Raw genomic sequence first — 24,180 nt, 5'->3', positions numbered from 1 at the left:
TTTAGGGCTATATAAGTAAACATTGATTGATTGATTCATGAAAACGTCGGTACCACTGAATGCAGACGAAGGTTTAAATCCGAGTTGAGTTGTGTAGATCCAGCCTCGCCCCAGCGTTTAACCAACTAATTAGCCTCACACAATCTCATTTGGTGTCCTGATTACTGAGGACGCCGTCATATTTTCAAATGATGCAGCATTATGCTCTCCCCCCTCAGCTAATGATGGGTCGTTAAAAATAATGGAGTGTACGGCGGGGCCTGAGTGTGCTTCCTAAGAGGCCGGCGAGCTGTAAATGTAGAGCAAAAATATGGCGAAATGATGAAGTATGACACATAGAATGGAGCTGCTATCCCCGTTTAAATAAGAACATCTCATTTCAGTAGGCCTTTAACTTTCATTTTCACTTTATTATCATTATCGGGGCGGCATAGCTCGGTTGGTAGAGTCGCCGTGCCAGCAACTTGAGGGTTGCAGGTTCGATTCCCGCTTCCGCCATCCTAGTCACTGCCGCTGTGTCCTTGGGCAAGACACTTTACCCACCTGCTCCCAGTGCCACCCACACTGCTCTAAATGTAACTTAGATATTGGGTTTCACTATGTAAAACGCTTTGAGTCACTAGAGAAAAGCTCTATATAAATATAATTCACTTCACTAATTCACATTGTTAGTTTTATGGAAAACATGCTGGAAAGTGCTCTTGTTGGCCTTTCTAAGCGTATGGAGAGAGTCTTGTTATCGGCATTACTCGGTTGGTAGAGTGGCCGTGCCAGCAACTTGAGGGTTGCAGGTTCGATTCCCGCTTCCGCCATCCTAGTCACTGCCGCTGTGTCCTTGGGCAAGGCACTTTACTCACCTGCTCCCAGTGCCACCCACACTGCTCTAAATGTAACTTAGATATTGGGTTTCACTATGTAAAACGCTTTGAGTCACTAGAGAAAAGCGCTATATAAATATAATTCACTTCACTAATTCACATTGTTAGTTTTCTGGAAAACATGCTGGAAAGTGCTCTTGTTGGCCTTTCTAAGCGTATGGAGAGAGTCTTGTTATCGGCATTACTCGGTTGGTAGAGTGGCCGTGCCAGCAACTTGAGGGTTGCAGGTTCGATTCCCGCTTCCGCCATCCTAGTCACTGCCGCTGTGTCCTTGGGCAAGGCACTTTGCTCACCTGCTCCCAGTGCCACCCACACTGCTCTAAATGTAACTTAGATATTGGGTTTCACTATGTAAAACGCTTTGAGTCACTAGAGAAAAGCGCTATATAAATATAATTCACTTCACTAATTCACATTGTTAGTTTTCTGGAAAACATGCTGGAAAGTGTTCTTGTTGGCCTTTCTAAGCGTATGGAGAGAGTCTTGTTATCGGCATTACTCGGTTGGTAGAGTGGCCGTGCCAGCAACTTGAGGGTTGCAGGTTCGATTCCCGCTTCCGCCATCCTAGTCACTGCCGCTGTGTCCTTGGGCAAGGCACTTTACTCACCTGCTCCCAGTGCCACCCACACTGCTCTAAATGTAACTTAGATATTGGGTTTCACTATTTAAAGCGCTTTGAGTCACTAGAGAAAAGCGCTATATAAATATAATTCACTTCACTAATTCACATTGTTAGTTTTCTGGAAAACATGCTGGAAAGTGTTCTTGTTGGCCTTTCTAAGCGTATGGAGAGAGTCTTGTTATCGGCATTACTCGGTTGGTAGAGTGGCCGTGCCAGCAACTTGAGGGTTGCAGGTTCGATTCCCGCTTCCGCCACCCTAGTCACTGCCGCTGTGTCCTTGGGCAAGGCACTTTACTCACCTGCTCCCAGTGCCACCCACACTGCTCTAAATGTAACTTAGATATTGGGTTTCACTATGTAAAACGCTTTGAGTCACTAGAGAAAAGCGCTATATAAATATAATTCACTTCACTAATTCACATTGTTAGTTTTCTGGAAAACATGCTGGAAAGTGTTCTTGTTGGCCTTTCTAAGCGTATGGAGAGAGTCTTGTTATCGGCATTACTCGGTTGGTAGAGTGGCCGTGCCAGCAACTTGAGGGTTGCAGGTTCGATTCCCGCTTCCGCCATCCTAGTCACTGCCGCTGTGTCCTTGGGCAAGGCACTTTACTCACCTGCTCCCAGTGCCACCCACACTGCTCTAAATGTAACTTAGATATTGGGTTTCACTATGTAAAACGCTTTGAGTCACTAGAGAAAAGCGCTATATAAATATAATTCACTTCACTAATTCACATTGTTAGTTTTCTGGAAAACATGCTGGAAAGTGTTCTTGTTGGCCTTTCTAAGCGTATGGAGAGAGTCTTGTTATCGGCATTACTCGGTTGGTAGAGTGGCCGTGCCAGCAACTTGAGGGTTGCAGGTTCGATTCCCGCTTCCGCCATCCTAGTCACTGCCGCTGTGTCCTTGGGCAAGGCACTTTACTCACCTGCTCCCAGTGCCACCCACACTGCTCTAAATGTAACTTAGATATTGGGTTTCACTATGTAAAGCGCTTTGAGTCACTAGAGAAAAGCGCTATATAAATATAATTCACTTCACTTCACTTCACAAACGGCGAGAGAAGCCACACCCCCTCGGCATGCCTGGAGCCACGCCCCCACCATCCGCAGCCATGGCCGCTCCTCCACCTCCACATTGTCCTGTCGTTTATCAGCCGGCACTTATTCCATCTTCAGCTCCCTCGCCTGGTCTGCCTCCCAACAGCGTGTGCATGTGTTGGCTCACATGCTCGTCATTCCACGCTGGTGTCTCCCGTCTTCGGAAAAGAGGGCCATGCTGGAGGAGAAGACTTGTGTCAAAATTCCAGATGTTCTGAATGGCTCCACTGATACTCCACTTTTATCTCAGCTTCCTCGCTATTGACAGATGGTAGTTATCACACGCTATGGAAAATACTCCTTCTGCCTTTGGGCTTTGACAAAGAGCTGTTGAACATCAGGAGGACTTAGTGGAAACACAGCGGAATGATTCACTCAGTAACTCTCCCCAGGCCGAGTCCTGGAAGTGCAACACAGTCTTTTACATTCCATGAAAGAAAAGTAGGAATGAAGGACTCTGTGTCATGTCAAGAGCCGCAAGATAAGTCTCGCAAGTCGGACGACGCAAAGAAGAGTTTGGAGTTCACGGTGCGTCCGTAAAGTATTCACACCGCCTCACTTGTTCCACATATCCTTGTTTTACAGCCTTATTCCAAAATGCATACCAAGTGCAATGTTTGTTGTTGCACACCAGGTGCAATGTTTGCTGTTGCATACCAAGTGCAATGGTGGACACACAATGGTGGCGTATGAAATCTATCACGTTGGACGAGTGCAGAGTTTTCCAGAGGGAAAGGATCCACATGTCCCTGTTTCTAGGTGGATCGGGTGTAAGAGGTGGTGAGGGGGGGTTGTAATCATTTCACAATGCAGTCTTCTGAAAATGATGGAGAGCGGCACTCTCCATAGTAACACATGATGTGGTCAATGTTGGAATCGCCACAAACACATTTAAGATATTCAACACTCTACTGCCATCTGGCGGCAGAAGTGAAGAGCGCAACCCCTAATTGGTCACGTTTCATGTGTCGGGTAAGGCGGCAGGTATGGGGCGCTCTGACTGTACAATGTGTTTGTAAAAAGTGGATGAAGTGTCGTCCCAGTCACGTTTCATGTGTCGGGTAAGGTGGCAGGTATGGGGCGCTCTGACTCTACAATGTGTTTGTAAAAAGTGGATGAAGTGTCTTCCCAGTCACGTTTCATGTGTCGGGTAAGGCGGCAGGTATGGGGCGCTCCGACTGTACAATGTGTTTGTAAAAAGTGGATGAAGTATCGTCCCAGTCACGTTTCATGTGTCGGGTAAGGTGGCAGGTATGGGGCGCTCTGACTGTACAATGTGTTTGTAAAAAGTGGATGAAGTGTCTTCCCAGTCACGTTTCATGTGTCGGGTAAGGTGGCAGGTATGTGGCGCTCTGACTGTACAATGTGTTTGTAAAAAGTGGATGAAGTGTCTTCCCAGTCACGTTTCATGTGTCGGGTAAGGCGGCAGGTATGGGGCGCTCTGACTGTACAATGTGTTTGTAAAAAGTGGATGAAGTGTCTTCCCAGTCACGTTTCATGTGTCGGGTAAGGCGGCAGGTATGGGGCGCTCTGACTGTACAATGTGTTTGTAAAAAGTGGATGAAGTGTCGTTCCAGTCACGTTTCATGTGTCGGGTAAGGCGGCAGGTATGGGGCGCTCTGACTGTACAATGTGTTTGTAAAAAGTGGATGAAGTGTCGTTCCAGTCACGTTTCATGTGTCGGGTAAGGCGGCAGGTATGGGGCGCTCTGACTGTACAATGTGTTTGTAAAAAGTGGATGAAGTGTCGTCCCAGTCACGTTTCATGTGTCGGGTAAGGTGGCAGGTATGGGGCGCTCTGACTGTACAATGTGTTTGTAAAAAGTGGATGAAGTGTCTTCCCAGTCACGTTTCATGTGTCGGGTAAGGTGGCAGGTATGGGGCGCTCTGACTGTACAATGTGTTTGTAAAAAGTGGATGAAGTGTCGTCCCAGTCACGTTTCATGTGTCGGGTAAGGTGGCAGGTATGGGGCGCTCTGACTGTACAATGTGTTTGTAAAAAGTGGATGAAGTGTCGTCCCAGTCACGTTTCATGTGTCGGGTAAGGTGGCAGGTATGGGGCGCTCTGACTGTACAATGTGTTTGTAAAAAGTGGATGAAGTGTCTTCCCAGTCACGTTTCATGTGTCGGGTAAGGCGGCAGGTATGGGGCGCTCTGACTGTACAATGTGTTTGTAAAAAGTGGATGAAGTGTCTTCCCAGTCACGTTTCATGTGTCGGGTAAGGTGGCAGGTATGGGGCGCTCTGACTGTACAATGTGTTTGTAAAAAGTGGATGAAGTGTCGTCCCAGTCACGTTTCATGTGTCGGGTAAGGCGGCAGGTATGGGGCGCTCTGACTGTACAATGTGTTTGTAAAAAGTGGATGAAGTGTCGTCCCAGTCACGTTTCATGTGTCGGGTAAGGCGGCAGGTATGGGGCGCTCTGACTGTACAATGTGTTTGTAAAAAGTGGATGAAGTGTCTTCCCAGTCACGTTTCATGTGTCGGGTAAGGCGGCAGGTATGGGGCGCTCTGACTGTACAATGTGTTTGTAAAAAGTGGATGAAGTGTCGTCCCAGTCACGTTTCATGTGTCGGGTAAGGCGGCAGGTATGGGGCGCTCTGACTGTACAATGTGTTTGTAAAAAGTGGATGAAGTGTCGTCCCAGTCACGTTTCATGTGTCGGGTAAGGCGGCAGGTATGGGGCGCTCTGACTGTACAATGTGTTTGTAAAAAGTGGATGAAGTGTCTTCCCAGTCACGTTTCATGTGTCGGGTAAGGCGGCAGGTATGGGGCGCTCTGACTGTACAATGTGTTTGTAAAAAGTGGATGAAGTGTCTTCCCAGTCACGTTTCATGTGTCGGGTAAGGCGGCAGGTATGGGGCGCTCTGACTGTACAATGTGTTTGTAAAAAGTGGATGAAGTGTCTTCCCACTCACGTTTCATGTGTCGGGTAAGGTGGCAGGTATGGGGCGCTCTGACTCTACAATGTGTTTGTAAAAAGTGGATGAAGTGTCGTCCCAGTCGGGTTTAACGGCTGCAGAAGCGACCGCTGACCTTCCCTGTCCTTGAGTCCCCAAAGAGCCTGCACCCCTGGGAATTAAGACCAGGTGTGGCACATTTCCAGCTAATCTGTTCACTTTGCTCGCTAATCTGCCTCCGAGGAGCGCGCAAGAAGCCGTTTAAGGAGGAGGAGTTAGTAACCCTTCTGCTCGCTGGCAGTCACGTCACACTCCTCTGACACTCCGAGGTAGATTCACACAATCCCAGGAGCTCCAAAGTGCTAAAGACAAAGTAAGATGTCAACCAGGTCCAGTGGTCCAGGTACTGGCACGCCAAGTTCTGCTGTAGGACTTGAAGGGTGAGGTGCATAATCCAGACTCTTCAGCCTGTTACTCTTCAGAATAGAACATTTATTGCAATATTATTCGTTTTAATTCATTAATTTTGTACACGCCTACTAGTACTAGTGATGTCATCGACCATGGTGGTGGTTTACCCAAAGTGCTTTGTGCCAATCGGCCATTTTTATCCAGTCATAGTCTGACATTGTGGCCTATAAATTCCTTCTTTTTCTTTGTTGCGGGGCCGACTGTCTCGTAGACGGTAAAAGGAGACAACCCAGATAGCAGTGGACTTGTGGTCTTGTAAGAAGCAACATGTCTTCTCTTCTTCCCAGCAGCAAGTACATCAACACCTTTTTTGTGCGTTACAACAAGTGAAGTGAAGTGAATTATATTTATATAGCGCTTTTTCTCAAGCGACTCAAAGCTAAGTTACATTCAAGGCAGTGTGGGTGGCACTGAGAGCAGGTGGGTCAAGTGTCTTGCCCAAGGACACAACGGCAGTGACTAGGTTGACAGAAGCGGGAATCGAACCTGCAACCATCAAGTTGCTGGCACGGCCACTCTACCACCCGAGCTAAACAAAGCAGACTCACCCTCGCAAGCACAGCACAATTCTGGGGAATGAACATTTGGGCAAAATTTGGCCACAGCTTGTGTGTGTGTGTTGTGTGTGTGTGTGTGTGTGTGTGTGTGCGTGTGTGTGTGTGTGTGTGTGTGTGTGTGTGTGTGTGTGAGACCTTTGTTGGTACTTTAACTTAATATTATGATTAAAGTTGGAATTTTACTCAATAACAGTCACAATTTTACAACAAAAGATGAACATTTTGGCAATTTGATGAGTCATCATTTTACTATACAAAAGTCACAATTTTATAGGAAAACTGGAACATTTTGGCAATATTATAATCATCTGAACTTTTACTTGGCAAAATGATGACAGTCATAATTTTAGTCCAAAAATGTCATTACTTTACAAGAACAACAAAAAAATTGGCAATGTTGTAATAAAAGTCAGACTTTTATATGACAAATGTCGCCATTTTGCATTAAAAAGTAATAATTTTACATCAAAAAAGTGATAATTTTCCAAGAAAATATTGCAATTTTACAGTAACATAAAGATTATGAAAATGTTTTCCCAATTTTATAAGAAAAACGTGGACACATTGTGAGAAAAAGACTGTTTTGAGTTATTTATTGATTTATTTGTTTGTAATTAGTTTTTAATCTCCATTATTTACTTCAGGTTTTTACAGTTTGTCTCTATATGCATATTTATTTATTTTTTTAAATACATTTTGGCCAAAGGGGGCGCATTTCCATTTCTTACACACACTTGTTATTTCATATGCTGACCAGAGGGGGAGCACTTTTAAAAGCGACAGGTGAATTGGAAAAAAAACTTAATTTTTGGGACCACCCTCGTTTTGATAGATTTCACCACCAGGGGTGCAAATGAGATCTCTATTTTTTGTTTAAGGCCGACGCCAAAGGAGTCAAGGACCACAGACGGCCCCTCTGCCGCACTTTGGGCAACTTAGCTGTAGAAGCTAACTCTTAATGGCCACCATAGTCTTAGTAGCGTAGTGTATTTCTTCATCCTATGCTCACATATAGTCACACTTATGCTCATATATAGTCACACTTATGCTCACATATAGTCACACTTATGCTCACATATAGTCACACTTATGCACACATATAGTCACACTTATGCACACATATAGTCACACTTATGCTCACATATAGTCACACTTATGCTCACATATAGTCACACTTATGCACACATATAGTCACACTTATGCTCACATATAGTCACACTTATGCTCACATATAGTCACTTATGCTCACATACAGTCACACTTATGCACACATATAGTCACACTTATGCTCACATATAGTCACACTTATGCTCACATATAGTCACACTTATGCACACATATAGTCACACTTATGCTCACATATAGTCACACTTATGCTCACATATAGTCACACTTATGCTCACATATAGTCACACTTATGTTCACATATAGTCACACTTATGCTCACATATAGTCACACTTATGCTCACATATAGTCACACTTATGCTCACATATAGTCACACTTATGCTCACATATAGTCACACTTATGCTCACATATAGTCACACTTATGCACACATATAGTCACACTTATGCACACATATAGTCACACTTATGCACACATATAGTCACACTTATGCTCACATATAGTCACACTTATGCTCACATATAGTCACACTTATGCTCACATATAGTCACACTTATGCACACATATAGTCACACTTATGCACACATATAGTCACACTTATGCTCACATATAGTCACACTTATGCACACATATAGTCACACTTATGCTCACATATAGTCACACTTATGCTCACATATAGTCACACTTATGCACACATATAGTCACACTTATGCTCACATATAGTCACACTTATGCTCACATATAGTCACACTTATGCTCACATATAGTCACACTTATGTTCACATATAGTCACACTTATGCTCACATATAGTCACACTTATGCTCACATATAGTCACACTTATGCTCACATATAGTCACACTTATGCTCACATATAGTCACACTTATGCTCACATATAGTCACACTTATGCACACATATAGTCACACTTATGCACACATATAGTCACACTTATGCACACATATAGTCACACTTATGCTCACATATAGTCACACTTATGCTCACATATAGTCACACTTATGCTCACATATAGTCACACTTATGCACACATATAGTCACACTTATGCACACATATAGTCACACTTATGCTCACATATAGTCACACTTATGCTCACATATAGTCACACTTATGCTCACATATAGTCACACTTATGCTCACATATAGTCACACTTATGCTCACATATAGTCACACTTATGTTCACATATAGTCACACTTATGCTCACATATAGTCACACTTATGCTCACATATAGTCACACTTATGCTCACATATAGTCACACTTATGCTCACATATAGTCACACTTATGCTCACATATAGTCACACTTATGCTCACATATAGTCACACTTATGCTCACATATAGTCACACTTATGCACACATATAGTCACACTTATGCTCACATATAGTCACACTTATGCTCACATATAGTCACACTTATGCTCACATATAGTCACACTTATGCACACATATAGTCACACTTATGCTCACATATAGTCACACTTATGCTCACATATAGTCACACTTATGCTCACATATAGTCACACTTATGTTCACATATAGTCACACTTATGCTCACATATAGTCACACTTATGCACACATATAGTCACACTTATGCACACATATAGTCACACTTATGCTCACATATAGTCACACTTATGCTCACATATAGTCACACTTATGCTCACATATAGTCACACTTATGCTCACATATAGTCACACTTATGCACACATATAGTCACACTTATGCTCACATATAGTCACACTTATGCTCACATATAGTCACACTTATGCTCACATATAGTCACACTTATGCACACATATAGTCACACTTATGCTCACATATAGTCACACTTATGCTCACATATAGTCACACTTATGCTCACATATAGTCACACTTATGTTCACATATAGTCACACTTATGCTCACATATAGTCACACTTATGCACACATATAGTCACACTTATGCTCACATATAGTCACACTTATGCTCACATATAGTCACACTTATGTTCACATATAGTCACACTTATGCTCACATATAGTCACACTTATGCACACATATAGTCACACTTATGCTCACATATAGTCACACTTATGCTCACATATAGTCACACTTATGCACACATATAGTCACACTTATGCACGCATATAGTCACACTTATGCTCACATATAGTCACACTTATGCTCACATATAGTCAAACTTATGCTCACATATAGTCACACTTATGCTCACATATAGTCACACTTATGCACACATATAGTCACACTTATGCTCACATATAGTCACACTTATGCTCACATATAGTCACACTTATGCTCACATATAGTCACACTTATGCTCACATATAGTCACACTTATGCACACATATAGTCACACTTATGCACACATATAGTCACACTTATGCTCACATATAGTCACACTTATGCTCACATATAGTCACACTTATGCTCACATATAGTCACACTTATGCTCACATATAGTCACACTTATGCTCACATATAGTCACACTTATGCTCACATAAAGTCACACTTATGCTCACATATAGTCACACTTATGTTCACATATAGTCACACTTATGCTCACATATAGTCACACTTATGCACACATATAGTCACACTTATGCTCACATATAGTCACACTTATGCTCACATATAGTCACACTTATGCTCACATATAGTCACACTTATGCTCACATATAGTCACACTTATGTTCACATATAGTCACACTTATGCACACATATAGTCACACTTATGCTCACATATAGTCACACTTATGCACACATATAGTCACACTTATGCACACATATAGTCACACTTATGCTCACATATAGTCACACTTATGCACACATATAGTCACACTTATGCTCACATATAGTCACACTTATGCTCACATATAGTCACACTTATGCTCACATATAGTCACACTTATGCACACATATAGTCACACTTATGCACACATATAGTCACACTTATGCACACATATAGTCACACTTATGCTCACATATAGTCACACTTATGCTCACATATAGTCACACTTATGCTCACATATAGTCACACTTATGCTCACATATAGTCACACTTATGCTCACATATAGTCACACTTATGCTCACATAAAGTCACACTTATGCTCACATATAGTCACACTTATGTTCACATATAGTCAAACTTATGCTCACATATAGTCACACTTATGCACACATATAGTCACACTTATGCTCACATATAGTCACACTTATGCTCACATATAGTCACACTTATGCTCACATATAGTCACACTTATGCTCACATATAGTCACACTTATGCTCACATATAGTCACACTTATGCTCACATATAGTCACACTTATACACACATATAGTCACACTTATGCACACATATAGTCACACTTATGCTCACATATAGTCACACTTATGCACACATATAGTCACACTTATGCTCACATATAGTCACACTTATGCTCACATATAGTCACACTTATGCTCACATATAGTCACACTTATGCACACATATAGTCACACTTATGCACACATATAGTCACACTTATGCTCACATATAGTCACACTTATGCTCACATATAGTCACACTTATGCTCACATATAGTCACACTTATGCTCACATATAGTCACACTTATGCACGCATATAGTCACACTTATGCTCACATATAGTCACACTTATGCTCACATATAGTCACACTTATGCTCACATATAGTCACACTTATGCTCACATATAGTCACACTTATGCTCACATATAGTCACACTTATGCACACATATAGTCACACTTATGCTCACATACAGTCACACTTATGCTCACATATAGTCACGCTTATGCTCACATATAGTCACACTTATGCACACATATAGTCACGCTTATGCACACATATAGTCACACTTATGCTCACATACAGTCACACTTATGCTCACATACAGTCACACTTATGCTCACATACAGTCACACTTATGCTCACATATAGTCACACTTATGCTCACATATAGTCACACTTATGCTCACATATAGTCACACTTATGCTCACATATAGTCACACTTATGCTCACATATAGTCACACTTATGCACACATATAGTCACACTTATGCTCACATATAGTCACACTTATGCTCACATATAGTCACACTTATGCTCACATATAGTCACACTTATGCTCACATATAGTCACACTTATGCACACATATGGTCACACTTATGCTCACATATAGTCACACTTATGCTCACATATAGTCACACTTATGCTCACATATAGTCACACTTATGCTCACATATAGTCACACTTATGCACACATATAGTCACACTTATGCTCACATATAGTCACACTTATGCACACATATAGTCACACTTATGCTCACATATAGTCACACTTATGCTCACATATAGTCACACTTATGTTCACATATAGTCACACTTATGCTCACATATAGTCGCACTTATGCTCACATATAGTCACACTTATGCTCACATATAGTCACACTTATGCTCACATATAGTCACACTTATGCACACATATAGTCACACTTATGCACACATATTGTCACACTTATGCTCACATATAGTCACACTTATGCTCACATATAGTCACACTTATGCTCACATATAGTCACACTTATGCTCACATATAGTCACACTTATGCACACATATAGTCACACTTATGCTCACATATAGTCACACTTATGTTCACATATAGTCACACTTATGCTCACATATAGTCACACTTATGCACACATATAGTCACACTTATGCTCACATATAGTCACACTTATGCTCACATATAGTCACACTTATGCTCACATATAGTCACACTTATGCACACATATAGTCACACTTATGCTCACATATAGTCACACTTATGCACACATATAGTCACACTTATGCTCACATATAGTCACACTTATGCTCACATATAGTCACACTTATGCTCACATATAGTCACACTTATGCTCACATATAGTCACACTTATGCTCACATATGATTTGTCTTACATCAGCACCGGAAGTGGTCAAAGCAGCTGTTCACCTGGCGGGGATGAATCGGAAATTCCTTCTTTAGCTGCCATCTTGTTTCATCATATATTGCTGCCTTTGCATTGTTTACTTTTCTATGCACATTAAATCAACAAAAAGTCCCGACTTTGGAGCAATGTTCACAGACTCTAGTAATTGTCTCTCTATTAGATGCATTGTCATTGGAAGCTACTTTTCCTTCTTCATGTCTCAAGAAGGGTGGATATACAAGAACACAGACAAATAGAGAGAGAGAGAGAGAAAGATGGGGGACCAGGTGGTTCCAGGTGCAGGTGCAGTTGTTATAATTCTCATCGGCTGTGAGATTGTGGGAACCTTTGAAAGACAAAGTAGCAAATGAGCTGCTGTAAACATGTGATTTGCTCCTGGACTCTCTGTCTTCTAGTCTCCTGCTCTTGTTTCCATGCAGTCCATGGAGTCCAAAAAAGCATGAGAATGAAAGGCGTCACAAAGTGTTCTTAAAAGGCATCAAACACAAGCAGCAGGAGGTGGAGGTCAACCTTCTTGCTGTCAGGATTGAAAAGATGTTGAGGGTTTCTTACCAAGATACTTTTTGCAAGGAACTTTGTGTGCACTGTTTGACTCTGCCAACTTTGGAAATGAAAGTGAGATGTATAGAGATGACTTCAAAACTATTTATAAATGACTTAAAAGCTGTTTTCCCTCCCCTGTTGGGGCGAAGACAGCACTGCTGCTCAATGACATCTTTTTGACAACACCTTTTTCAATCCCAGGCAGTCACTACAGAAGAAGCTGTCATCAGTGAATATTCCTACCGTAATTCATTCCTCTCGCCAGACTTGGACCTGACAAGGACGACTTCAAATGAATCAAACGATGCAGAATCAAAGCGCAAATATGGATATTTTTTATTTTTATTTTTTTAATAATGGTCGCCTGGCTTCATGTGCTGCACTCTTCAAATCTGTCATCTCATCATGAAGGGGAAATTCTCCACAACCCCCCCCAACCCCAAAATAAATGACAGAGTGGGACCTCCTCTTAACCTGGATTTGATGCTTTAGGAAGGCATTGTTTGGACTTGCAATAATAATAATAATAATAATAATAATAATAATAATAATAAAAGGGCTTTAGAAATACTCCCACAAATAGTGCAATCCACTCTAATACAAGGTGTGTCATTAAAGTTCCAGGATGATATTTAAGCTGTATATTAAAAAAAATAATAATAATAATAATTTTATATATATATATATGTATATATATATATATATGGGCGGCACGCTGGAAGAGGGGTTAGTGCGTCTGCCTCACAATACGAAGGTCCTGAGTAGTTCTGAGTTCATTTTTTGGGCTCGAGATCTTTCTGTGTGGAGTTTGCATGTTTTTTCCGTGACTGCGTGGGTTCTACTCCGGCTTCCTCCCACTTCCAAAGACATGCACCTGGGGATAGGCCCCTCCCATCTCCAAAGACATGCACCTGGGGATAGTCCCCTCCCACTTCCAAAGACATGCACCTGGGGATAGGCCCCTCCCATCTCCAAAGACATGCACCTGGGGATAGGCCCCTCCCATCTCCAAAGACATGCACCTGGGGATAGGCCCCTCCCACCTCCAAAGACATGCACCTGGGGATAGGCCCCTCCCACCTCCAAAGACATGCACCTGGGGATAGTCCCCTCCCACTTCCAAAGACATGCACCTGGGGATAGGCCCCTCCTACCTCCAAAGACATGCACCTGGGGATAGGCCCCTCCCATCTCCAAAGACATGCACCTGGGGATAGGCCCCTCCCACCTCCAAAGACATGCACCTGGGGATAGGCCCCTCCCACCTCCAAAGACATGCACCTGGGGATAGGCCCCTCCCACCTCCAAAGACATGCACCTGGGGATAGTCCCCTCCCACCTCCAAAGACATGCACCTGGGGATAGTCCCCTCCCACTTCCAAAGACATGCACCTGGGGATAGGCCCCTCCCATCTCCAAAGACATGCACCTGGGGATAGTCCCCTCCCACTTCCAAAGACATGCACCTGGGGATAGGCCCCTCCCATCTCCAAAGACATGCACCTGGGTATAGGCCCCTCCCACCTCCAAAGACATGCACCTGGGGATAGGCCCCTCCTACCTCCAAAGACATGCACCTGGGGATAGGCCCCTCCCACCTCCAAAGACATGCACCTGGGGATAGGCCCCTCCCACCTCCAAAGACATGCACCTGGGGATAGTCCCCTCCCACCTCCAAAGACATGCACCTGGGGATAGGCTCCTCCCACCTCCAAAGACATGCACCTGGGGATAGGCCCCTCCCACCTCCAAAGACATGCACCTGGGGATAGGCCCCTCCCACCTCCAAAGACATGCACCTGGGGATAGGCCCCTCCCACCTCCAAAGACATGCACCTGGGGATAGGTTGATTGGCAACACTAAATGGTCCCTAGTGTGTGAATGTTGTCCGTCTATCCGTGTTGGCCCTGTGATGAGGTGGCGACTTGTCCAGGGTTTACCCCGCTTTCCGCCTGATTGTAGCTGAGATAGGCGTCAGCGCCCCCCGCAACCCCAAAAGAGAATAAGCGGTAGGAAATGGATGGATATTGTTCTCCTTAGTTTACTTTTGTGTTTTGTCATCAGTGCTCCTTTCTTCCTTCCTGAGCGGACACAGCAGTTCCTGTTCATGGATTAGTGTCGACACATGCTGCTGCCACTTATCACTAATCACACCCTCTCTTGCACCGCTCTCACCCCGCCAGTCCTTGCGATCTCATCTTGTTTGCTCTGCTCGACTGTTTGTTTTGTTTGAAGTCTGTGTGTTTATGCAAAAGTAGCCTGGAGCATCACTCTAACTTCATGCCACGCTGTGCCAGTATTTCACTTTTGTATTTTGCGTCGCGTATTTGAATTACAACTCATCGTGACCGCACTCGCCTGAGGTCCTACGCATCTTTGGGACTCGCAAACGCCACACCTTGCGGAGACGAAACACACACCTGATTGACAGGTGGGTGACACTGCTCACTTGGCAAGGAAGCAAGCTAGCATGCTAATGGATAGCTAGCTGGCCAGCTCAATACAAGAAAGATCAACGTCAATCCCTGTTAAGAAGTCACATCCCAATCTAAACTTGATTAACTTTGCTCAAAGAATATGACGCCATGTGTGAAACAGGAAGTGAACTTGCATGACGCCGCTTAAACATGAAAAAAAAGCTTCACAAAGGAAAGCTGTAAGAAGATAAACACATTGAAACACTCATCAAATTGGTTCAAATACTTCAGTGTGTTTAGGAGTACTTTTACAGCACATTTGTGATAATATTCACAACTACAATATAACATTACATGAATACAAACACCAAAAGTAGCGAAGTTGTCACCTTGTATTAAATGCTAAATAAAAAGAGAATACAAAATAACCTTTTCAACTTATATTCAATTGAATGGACTGCAAAGATAAGATAGTTCATGTTGGAACTGGGAAACGTTGTTGTGTTTTGCAAATATTAGCTCATTTGGAATTGGATGCCTGCGACGTGTTTTAAAAAAGCTGGCACAAGTGGCAAAAAAGAGTGAGAAAGTTGAGGAATGCTTGTCAAACACTTATTTGGAACATCCCACAGGTGAGCAGGCTAATTGGGAACAGGTGGGTGCCATGATTGGCTATAAAAGCAGCTTCCATGAAATGTTCACTCCTTCACAAACAAGGACATGGCGATGGTCACCACTTTGTCAACAAATGCCTGAGCATAATTGTTGAGGACTAACATTTCTCAAGCAGCTATTGCAAGGAATTTAGGTATTTCACCATCTACGCTCCGTAATATCATCAAAAGGTTCAGAGAATCTGGAGAAATCACTGCACGTAAGCCATGATAATACACACCTTCCATCCCTCAGGCGCTACTGCATCAAAAAGCAACATCAGTGTGTAAAGGATCTCACCACACAGGCACAGGAACACTTAAGAAAACCACTGTCAGTAACTACAGTTGGTCGCTACATCTGTAAGTGCAAGTTAAAACGCTACCATGCAAAGCCAAGGCCATTTATCAACAACACCCAGAAACGCCACCAGCTTCTCTGGGCTTGAGCTCATCTTTATTATGGACTGATGCAAAGTGAAAAACTGTTCTGTGGTCTGATGAGTCACCATTTCAAAAAATGTTGGGAAACTGTGGACGTTGTTTCCTCTGGACCAAAGAGGAAAACAAAAATTTGGATTGTTCTAAGTGTAGAAGGCAGCATGTGTGATGGTATGGGGGTGTATTAGTGGTCAAGACATGACTAACTTACACATGTGTGATGGTATGGGGGTGTATTAGTGAACAAGACATGACTAACTTACACATGTGTGATGGTATGGGGGTGTATTAAGGAACAAGACATGGGTAACTTACACATGTGTGATGGTATGGGGGTGTATTAGTGAACAAGGCATGACTAACTTACACATGTGTGATGGTATGGGGGTGTATTAGTGAACAAGACATGGGTAACTTACACATGTGTGATGGTATGGGGGTGTATTAGTGAACAAGACATGGGTAACTTACACATGTGTGATGGTATGGGGGTGTATTAGTGAACAAGACATGACTAACTTACACATGTGTGATGGTATGGGGGTGTATTAGTGAACAAGACATGGGTAACTTACACATGTGTGATGGTATGGGGGTGTATTAGTGAACAAGACATGACTAACTTACACATGTGTGATGGTATGGGGGTGTATTAGTGAACAAGACATGACTAACTTACACATGTGTGATGGTATGGGGGTGTATTAAGGAACAAGACATGGGTAACTTACACATGTGTGATGGTATGGGGGTGTATTAGTGAACAAGACATGGGTAACTTACACATGTGTGATGGTATGGGGGTGTATTAGTGCCCAAGACATGGGTAACTTACACATGTGTGATGGTATGGGGGTGTATTAGTGAACAAGACATGACTAACTTACACATGTGTGATGGTATGGGGGTGTATTAGTGAACAAGACATGGGTAACTTACACATGTGTGATGGTATGGGGGTGTATTAGTGAACAAGACATGACTAACTTACACATGTGTGATGGTATGGGGGTGTATTAGTGAACAAGACATGACTAACTTACACATGTGTGATGGTATGGGGGTGTATTAAGGAACAAGACATGGGTAACTTACACATGTGTGATGGTATGGGGGTGTATTAGTGAACAAGACATGGGTAACTTACACATGTGTGATGGTATGGGGGTGTATTAGTGCCCAAGACATGGGTAACTTACACATGTGTGATGGTATGGGGGTGTATTACTGAACAAGACATGACTAACTTACACATGTGTGATGGTATGGGGGTGTATTAGTGCCCAAGACATGGGTAACTTACACATGTGTGATGGTATGGGGGTGTATTAGTGAACAAGACATGACTAACTTACACATGTGTGATGGTATGGGGGTGTATTAGTGAACAAGACATGGGTAACTTACACATGTGTGATGGTATGGGGGTGTATTAGTGAACAAGACATGACTAACTTACACATGTGTGATGGTATGGGGGTGTATTAGTGCCCAAGACATGGGTAACTTACACATGTGTGATGGTATGGGGGTGTATTAGTGAACAAGACATGACTAACTTACACATGTGTGATGGTATGGGGGTGTATTAGTGAACAATGCATGGGTAACTTACACATGTGTGATGGTATGGGGGTGTATTAGTGAACAAGACATGGGTAACTTACACATGTGTGATGGTATGGGGGTGTATTAGTGAACAAGGCATGGGTAACTTACACATGTGTGATGGTATGGGGGTGTATTAGTGAACAAGACATGACTAACTTACACATGTGTGATGGTATGGGGGTGTATTAGTGAACAAGGCATGGGTAACTTACACATGTGTGATGGTATGGGGGTGTATTAGTGAACAAGACATGACTAACTTACACATGTGTGATGGTATGGGGGTGTATTAGTGAACAAGACATGACTAACTTACACATGTGTGATGGCATGGGGGTGTATTAGTGAACAAGGCATGGGTAACTTACACATGTGTGATGGTATGGGGGTGTATTAGTGAACAAGACATGGGTAACTTACACATGTGTGATGGTATGGGGGTGTATTAGTGAACAAGACATGACTAACTTACACATGTGTGATGGTATGGGGGTGTATTAGTGAACAAGACATGGGTAACTTACACATGTGTGACAGTATGGGGGTGTATTAGTGAACAAGGCATGGGTAACTTACACATGTGTGATGGTATGGGGGTGTATTAGTGAACAAGACATGGGTAACTTACACATGTGTGATGGTATGGGGGTGTATTAGTGAACAAGACATGACTAACTTACACATGTGTGATGGTATGGGGGTGTATTAGTGAACAAGACATGGGTAACTTACACATGTGTGACGGTATGGGGGTGTATTAGTGAACAAGGCATGGGTAACTTACACATGTGTGATGGTATGGGGGTGTATTAGTGAACAAGACATGGGTAACTTACACATGTGTGATGGTATGGGGGTGTATTAGTGAACAAGACATGACTAACTTACACATGTGTGATGGTATGGGGGTGTATTAGTGAACAAGACATGACTAACTTACACATGTGTGATGGTATGGGGGTGTATTAGTGAACAAGGCATGACTAACTTACACATGTGTGATGGTATGGGGGTGTATTAGTGGTCAAGGCATGGCTAACTTACACATGTGTGATGGTATGGGGGTGTATTAGTGCCCAAGACATGGGTAACTTACACATGTGTGATGGTATGGGGGTGTATTAGTGAACAAGACATGACTAACTTACACATGTGTGATGGTATGGGGGTGTATTAGTGAACAATGCATGGGTAACTTACACATGTGTGATGGTATGGGGGTGTATTAGTGAACAAGACATGGGTAACTTACACATGTGTGATGGTATGGGGGTGTATTAGTGAACAAGACATGGGTAACTTACACATGTGTTATGGTATGGGGGTGTATTAGTGAACAATGCATGGGTAACTTACACATGTGTGATGGTATGGGGGTGTATTAGTGAACAAGACATGGGTAACTTACACATGTGTGATGGTATGGGGGTGTATTAGTGAACAAGGCATGGGTAACTTACACATGTGTGATGGTATGGGGGTGTATTAGTGAACAAGACATGGGTAACTTACACATGTGTGATGGTATGGGGGTGTATTAGTGAACAAGACATGACTAACTTACACATGTGTGATGGTATGGGGGTGTATTAGTGAACAAGACATGACTAACTTACACATGTGTGATGGTATGGGGGTGTATTAGTGAACAAGACATGACTAACTTACACATGTGTGATGGTATGGGGGTGTATTAGTGAACAAGACATGACTAACTTACACATGTGTGATGGTATGGGGGTGTATTAGTGAACAAGACATGACTAACTTACACATGTGTGATGGTATGGGGGTGTATTAGTGAACAAGACATGACTAACTTACACATGTGTGATGGTATGGGGGTGTATTAGTGAACAAGGCATGGGTAACTTACACATGTGTGATGGTATGGGGGTGTATTAGTGAACAAGACATGACTAACTTACACATGTGTGATGGTATGGGGGTGTATTAGTGAACAAGACATGACTAACTTACACATGTGTGATGGTATGGGGGTGTATTAGTGAACAAGACATGGGTAACTTACACATGTGTGATGGTATGGGGGTGTATTAGTGAACAAGACATGACTAACTTACACATGTGTGATGGTATGGGGGTGTATTAGTGCCCAAGACATGGGTAACTTACACATGTGTGATGGTATGGGGGTGTATTAGGGAACAAGGCATGGGTAACTTACACATGTGTGATGGTATGGGGGTGTATTAGTGAACAAGACATGACTAACTTACACATGTGTGATGGTATGGGGGTGTATTAGTGAACAAGACAAGACTAACTTACACATGTGTGATGGTATGGGGGTGTATTAGTGAACAAGACATGACTAACTTACACATGTGTGATGGTATGGGGGTGTATTAGTGAACAAGACATGACTAACTTACACATGTGTGATGGTATGGGGGTGTATTAGTGAACAAGACATGACTAACTTACACATGTGTGATGGTATGGGGGTGTATTAGTGAACAAGACATGACTAACTTACACATGTGTGATGGTATGGGGGTGTATTAGTGAACAAGACATGACTAACTTACACATGTGTGATGGTATGGGGGTGTATTAGTGAACAAGACATGACTAACTTACACATGTGTGATGGTATGGGGGTGTATTAGTGAACAAGACATGACTAACTTACACATGTGTGATGGTATGGGGGTGTATTAGTGAACAAGACATGACTAACTTACACATGTGTGATGGTATGGGGGTGTATTAGTGAACAAGACATGACTAACTTACACATGTGTGATGGTATGGGGGTGTATTAGTGAACAAGACATGACTAACTTACACATGTGTGAAGGCACCATTCATGCTGAAAGGTACATACAGCTTTTGGAGCAACATATGTTGTTATCATGGACACCCCTGCTTATTTCAGCAAGACAATGCCAAGCATGTGTTACAACAGCGTGGCTTCATAGTAAAAGAGTGCGGGTACTAGACTGGCCTGCCTGTAGTCCAGACATTGAAAATGATGAGAAGGGTAAACTATGAGGCAGGAGACTGTTGAACAACTTAAGCTGTACATCAAGCAAGAATGGGAAAGATTTCCACTTCAAAAAAGTGTCTCCTCAGTTAACTGAGTGTTGTTGAAAAGAAAGGCCATGTAACACACTGGTAAAATTGTCCCTGTGACTACTTTTTTGCAATGTGTTGCTGCCATTGAATTCTAAGTTGATGATTATTTGCAGAAAAGAAGAAAGTTAGTCAGTGTGAAGATGAAATATCTTGTCTTTGAATTCTATTCAATTGAATATAAGTTGAAAAGGATTTGTTGTATTCTCTTTTTATTTAGCATTTACTCAAGGTGACAACTTCACTGCTTTTGTAGAAGAGCTCCATCGCCATTAAAGTGCAGCACAAGCAGCAACAATTTGTGATTGTTTGACCTGTTGGATCTGTAAATGTGAGTCGCTGAGAACAAATGAATATAAAACGCGCTCATTGAGAGAAGATGTTGAAAAAGTTGTTTATTCAACGTTTTCATGCCTGCTGGGATCTCTTCATCCCTGGGCAGCGTGCCAAAGCCAAGCAGCTCTCACTTATTTCAGCCAGGAGCCTCGGAGTTTTATTGGTGGTCACCCTTCCAGTCCACTGTGGACACTTCTGTGCTGACTGTGTGGTCATTGTTGGATTGTCACTGTTGCACAACATCCATCAAGTGGTCCTGAAGTGTCACCCTCGCCCCACTCGCCCCGTCAACGCCTCCTTATGCCGCCTCCATGTGGACCTTCATGATGTCAGCTTGGATCCCAGATCTCCTGTCGGTCGACTTTCAACCTTCACGCCTCACGTTTCAATGCCGGCCAACAACGGGCGCCTCATCCATCATGGAGGAGGGAAAACATGTCAAGCTGCTAAGTAGTGGTGACATGCAAGGAGGACTTCATGCTGCACTCACGCTACGTCTTGTGCCGACTGAAGTGCACAACCACATAAAAGTTGTGCAGGTGCCTTCTTTCAGGAGTCAACATGTAGCACCCGCTCCGTGACAAACTGACCACGTAGCACCCGCTCCGTGACAAACTGACCACGTAGCACCCGCTCCGTGACAAACTGACCACGTAGCACCCGCTCCGTGACAAACTGACCACGTAGCACCCGCTCCGTGACAAACTGACCACGTAGCACGCGCTCCGTGACAAACTGACCACGTAGCACCCGCTCCGTGACAAACTGACCACGTAGCACCCGCTCCGTGACAAACTGACCACGTAGCACCCGCTCCGTGACAAACTGACCACGTAGCACCCGCTGCGTGACAAACTGACCACGTAGCACCCGCTCCGTAACAAACTGACCACGTAGCACCCGCTCCGTGACAAACTGACCACGTAGCACCCGCTCCACGACAAAGTCACCACGTAGCACCTGCTCCGTGACAAACTGACCACGTAGCACCCGCTCCGTGACAAACTGACCACGTAGCACCCGCTCCATGACAAAGTCACCACGTAGCACCCGCTCCGTGACAAACTGACCACGTAGCACCCGCTCCGTGACAAACTGACCACGTAGCACCCGCTCCGTGACAAACTGACCACGTATCACCCGCTCCGTGACAAACTAACCACGTAGCACCCGCTCCGTGACAAACTGACCACGTAGCACCCGCTCCGTGACAAACTGACCACGTAGCACCCGCTCCGTGACAAACTGACCACGTAGCACCCGCTCCGTGACAAACTGACCACGTAGCACCCGCTCCGTGACAAACTGACCACGTAGCACCCGCTCCGTGACAAACTGACCACGTAGCACCCGCTCCGTGACAAACTGACCACGTAGCACCCGCTCCGTGACAAACTGACCACGTAGCACCCGCTCCGTGACAAACTGACCACGTAGCACCCGCTGCGTGACAAACTGACCACGTAGCACCCGCTCCGTGACAAACTGACCACGTAGCACCCGCTCCATGACAAAGTGAACACGTAGAACCCGCTCCGTGACAAACTGACCACGTAGCACCCGCTCCGTGACAAACTGACCACGTAGCACCCGCTCCGTGACAAACTGACCACGTAGCACCCGCTCCGTGACAAACTGACCACGTAGCACCCGCTGCGTGACAAACTGACCACGTAGCACCCGCTCCGTGACAAACTGACCACGTAGCACCCGCTCTGTGACAAACTGACCACGTAGCACCCGCTCCGTGACAAACTGACCATGTAGCACCCGCTCCATGACAAAGTCACCACGTAGCACCCGCTCCATGACAAACTGACCACGTAGCACCCGCTCCGTGACAAACTGACCACGTAGCACCCGCTCCGTGACAAACTGACCACGTAGCACCCGCTCCATGACAAAGTCAACACGTAGCACCTGCTTCGTGACAAACTGACCACGTAGCACCCGCTCCATGACAAAGTCAACACGTAGCACCTGCTTCGTGACAAACTGACCACGTAGCACCCGCTCCGTGACAAACTGACCACGTAGCACCCGCTCCGTGACAAACTGACCACGTAGCACCCGCTCCATGACAAAGTGAACACGTAGAACCCGCTCCGTGACAAACTGACCACGTAGCACCCGCTCCGTGACAAACTGACCACGTAGCACCCGCTCCGTGACAAAGTGAACACGTAGAACCCGCTCCGTGAAAAAGTGAACACGTAGAACCCGCTCCGTGACAAAGTGAACACGTAGAACCCGCTCCGTGACAAAGTGAACACGTAGAACCCGCTCCGTGACAAAGTGAACACGTAGAACCCGCTCCGTGAAAAAGTGAAAGCAAACACTCCAGCAAGACCTTTATCAGTTCCACCTGTCTCGTGCTGTCAGGACCTGCGCTGAG

The 24,180-nt window shown here is 44.0% G+C and overlaps 1 protein-coding gene across 1 annotated transcript in view; it reads left to right on the top strand.

Annotated features, from left to right (window-relative positions):
- Positions 1-24,180, top strand: part of LOC133548266 (ephrin type-B receptor 2-like) — a 345,771-nt gene that overhangs the window by 265,631 nt on the left and 55,960 nt on the right. The gene's annotated exons all lie outside the window — the stretch shown is intronic.

The sequence above is a fragment of the Nerophis ophidion genome, linkage group LG02 (assembly GCF_033978795.1).
Source record: "Nerophis ophidion isolate RoL-2023_Sa linkage group LG02, RoL_Noph_v1.0, whole genome shotgun sequence".
NCBI classification, from domain to species: domain Eukaryota; kingdom Metazoa; phylum Chordata; class Actinopteri; order Syngnathiformes; family Syngnathidae; genus Nerophis; species Nerophis ophidion.
This window is presented reverse-complemented; position numbering and strand designations above follow the sequence as displayed.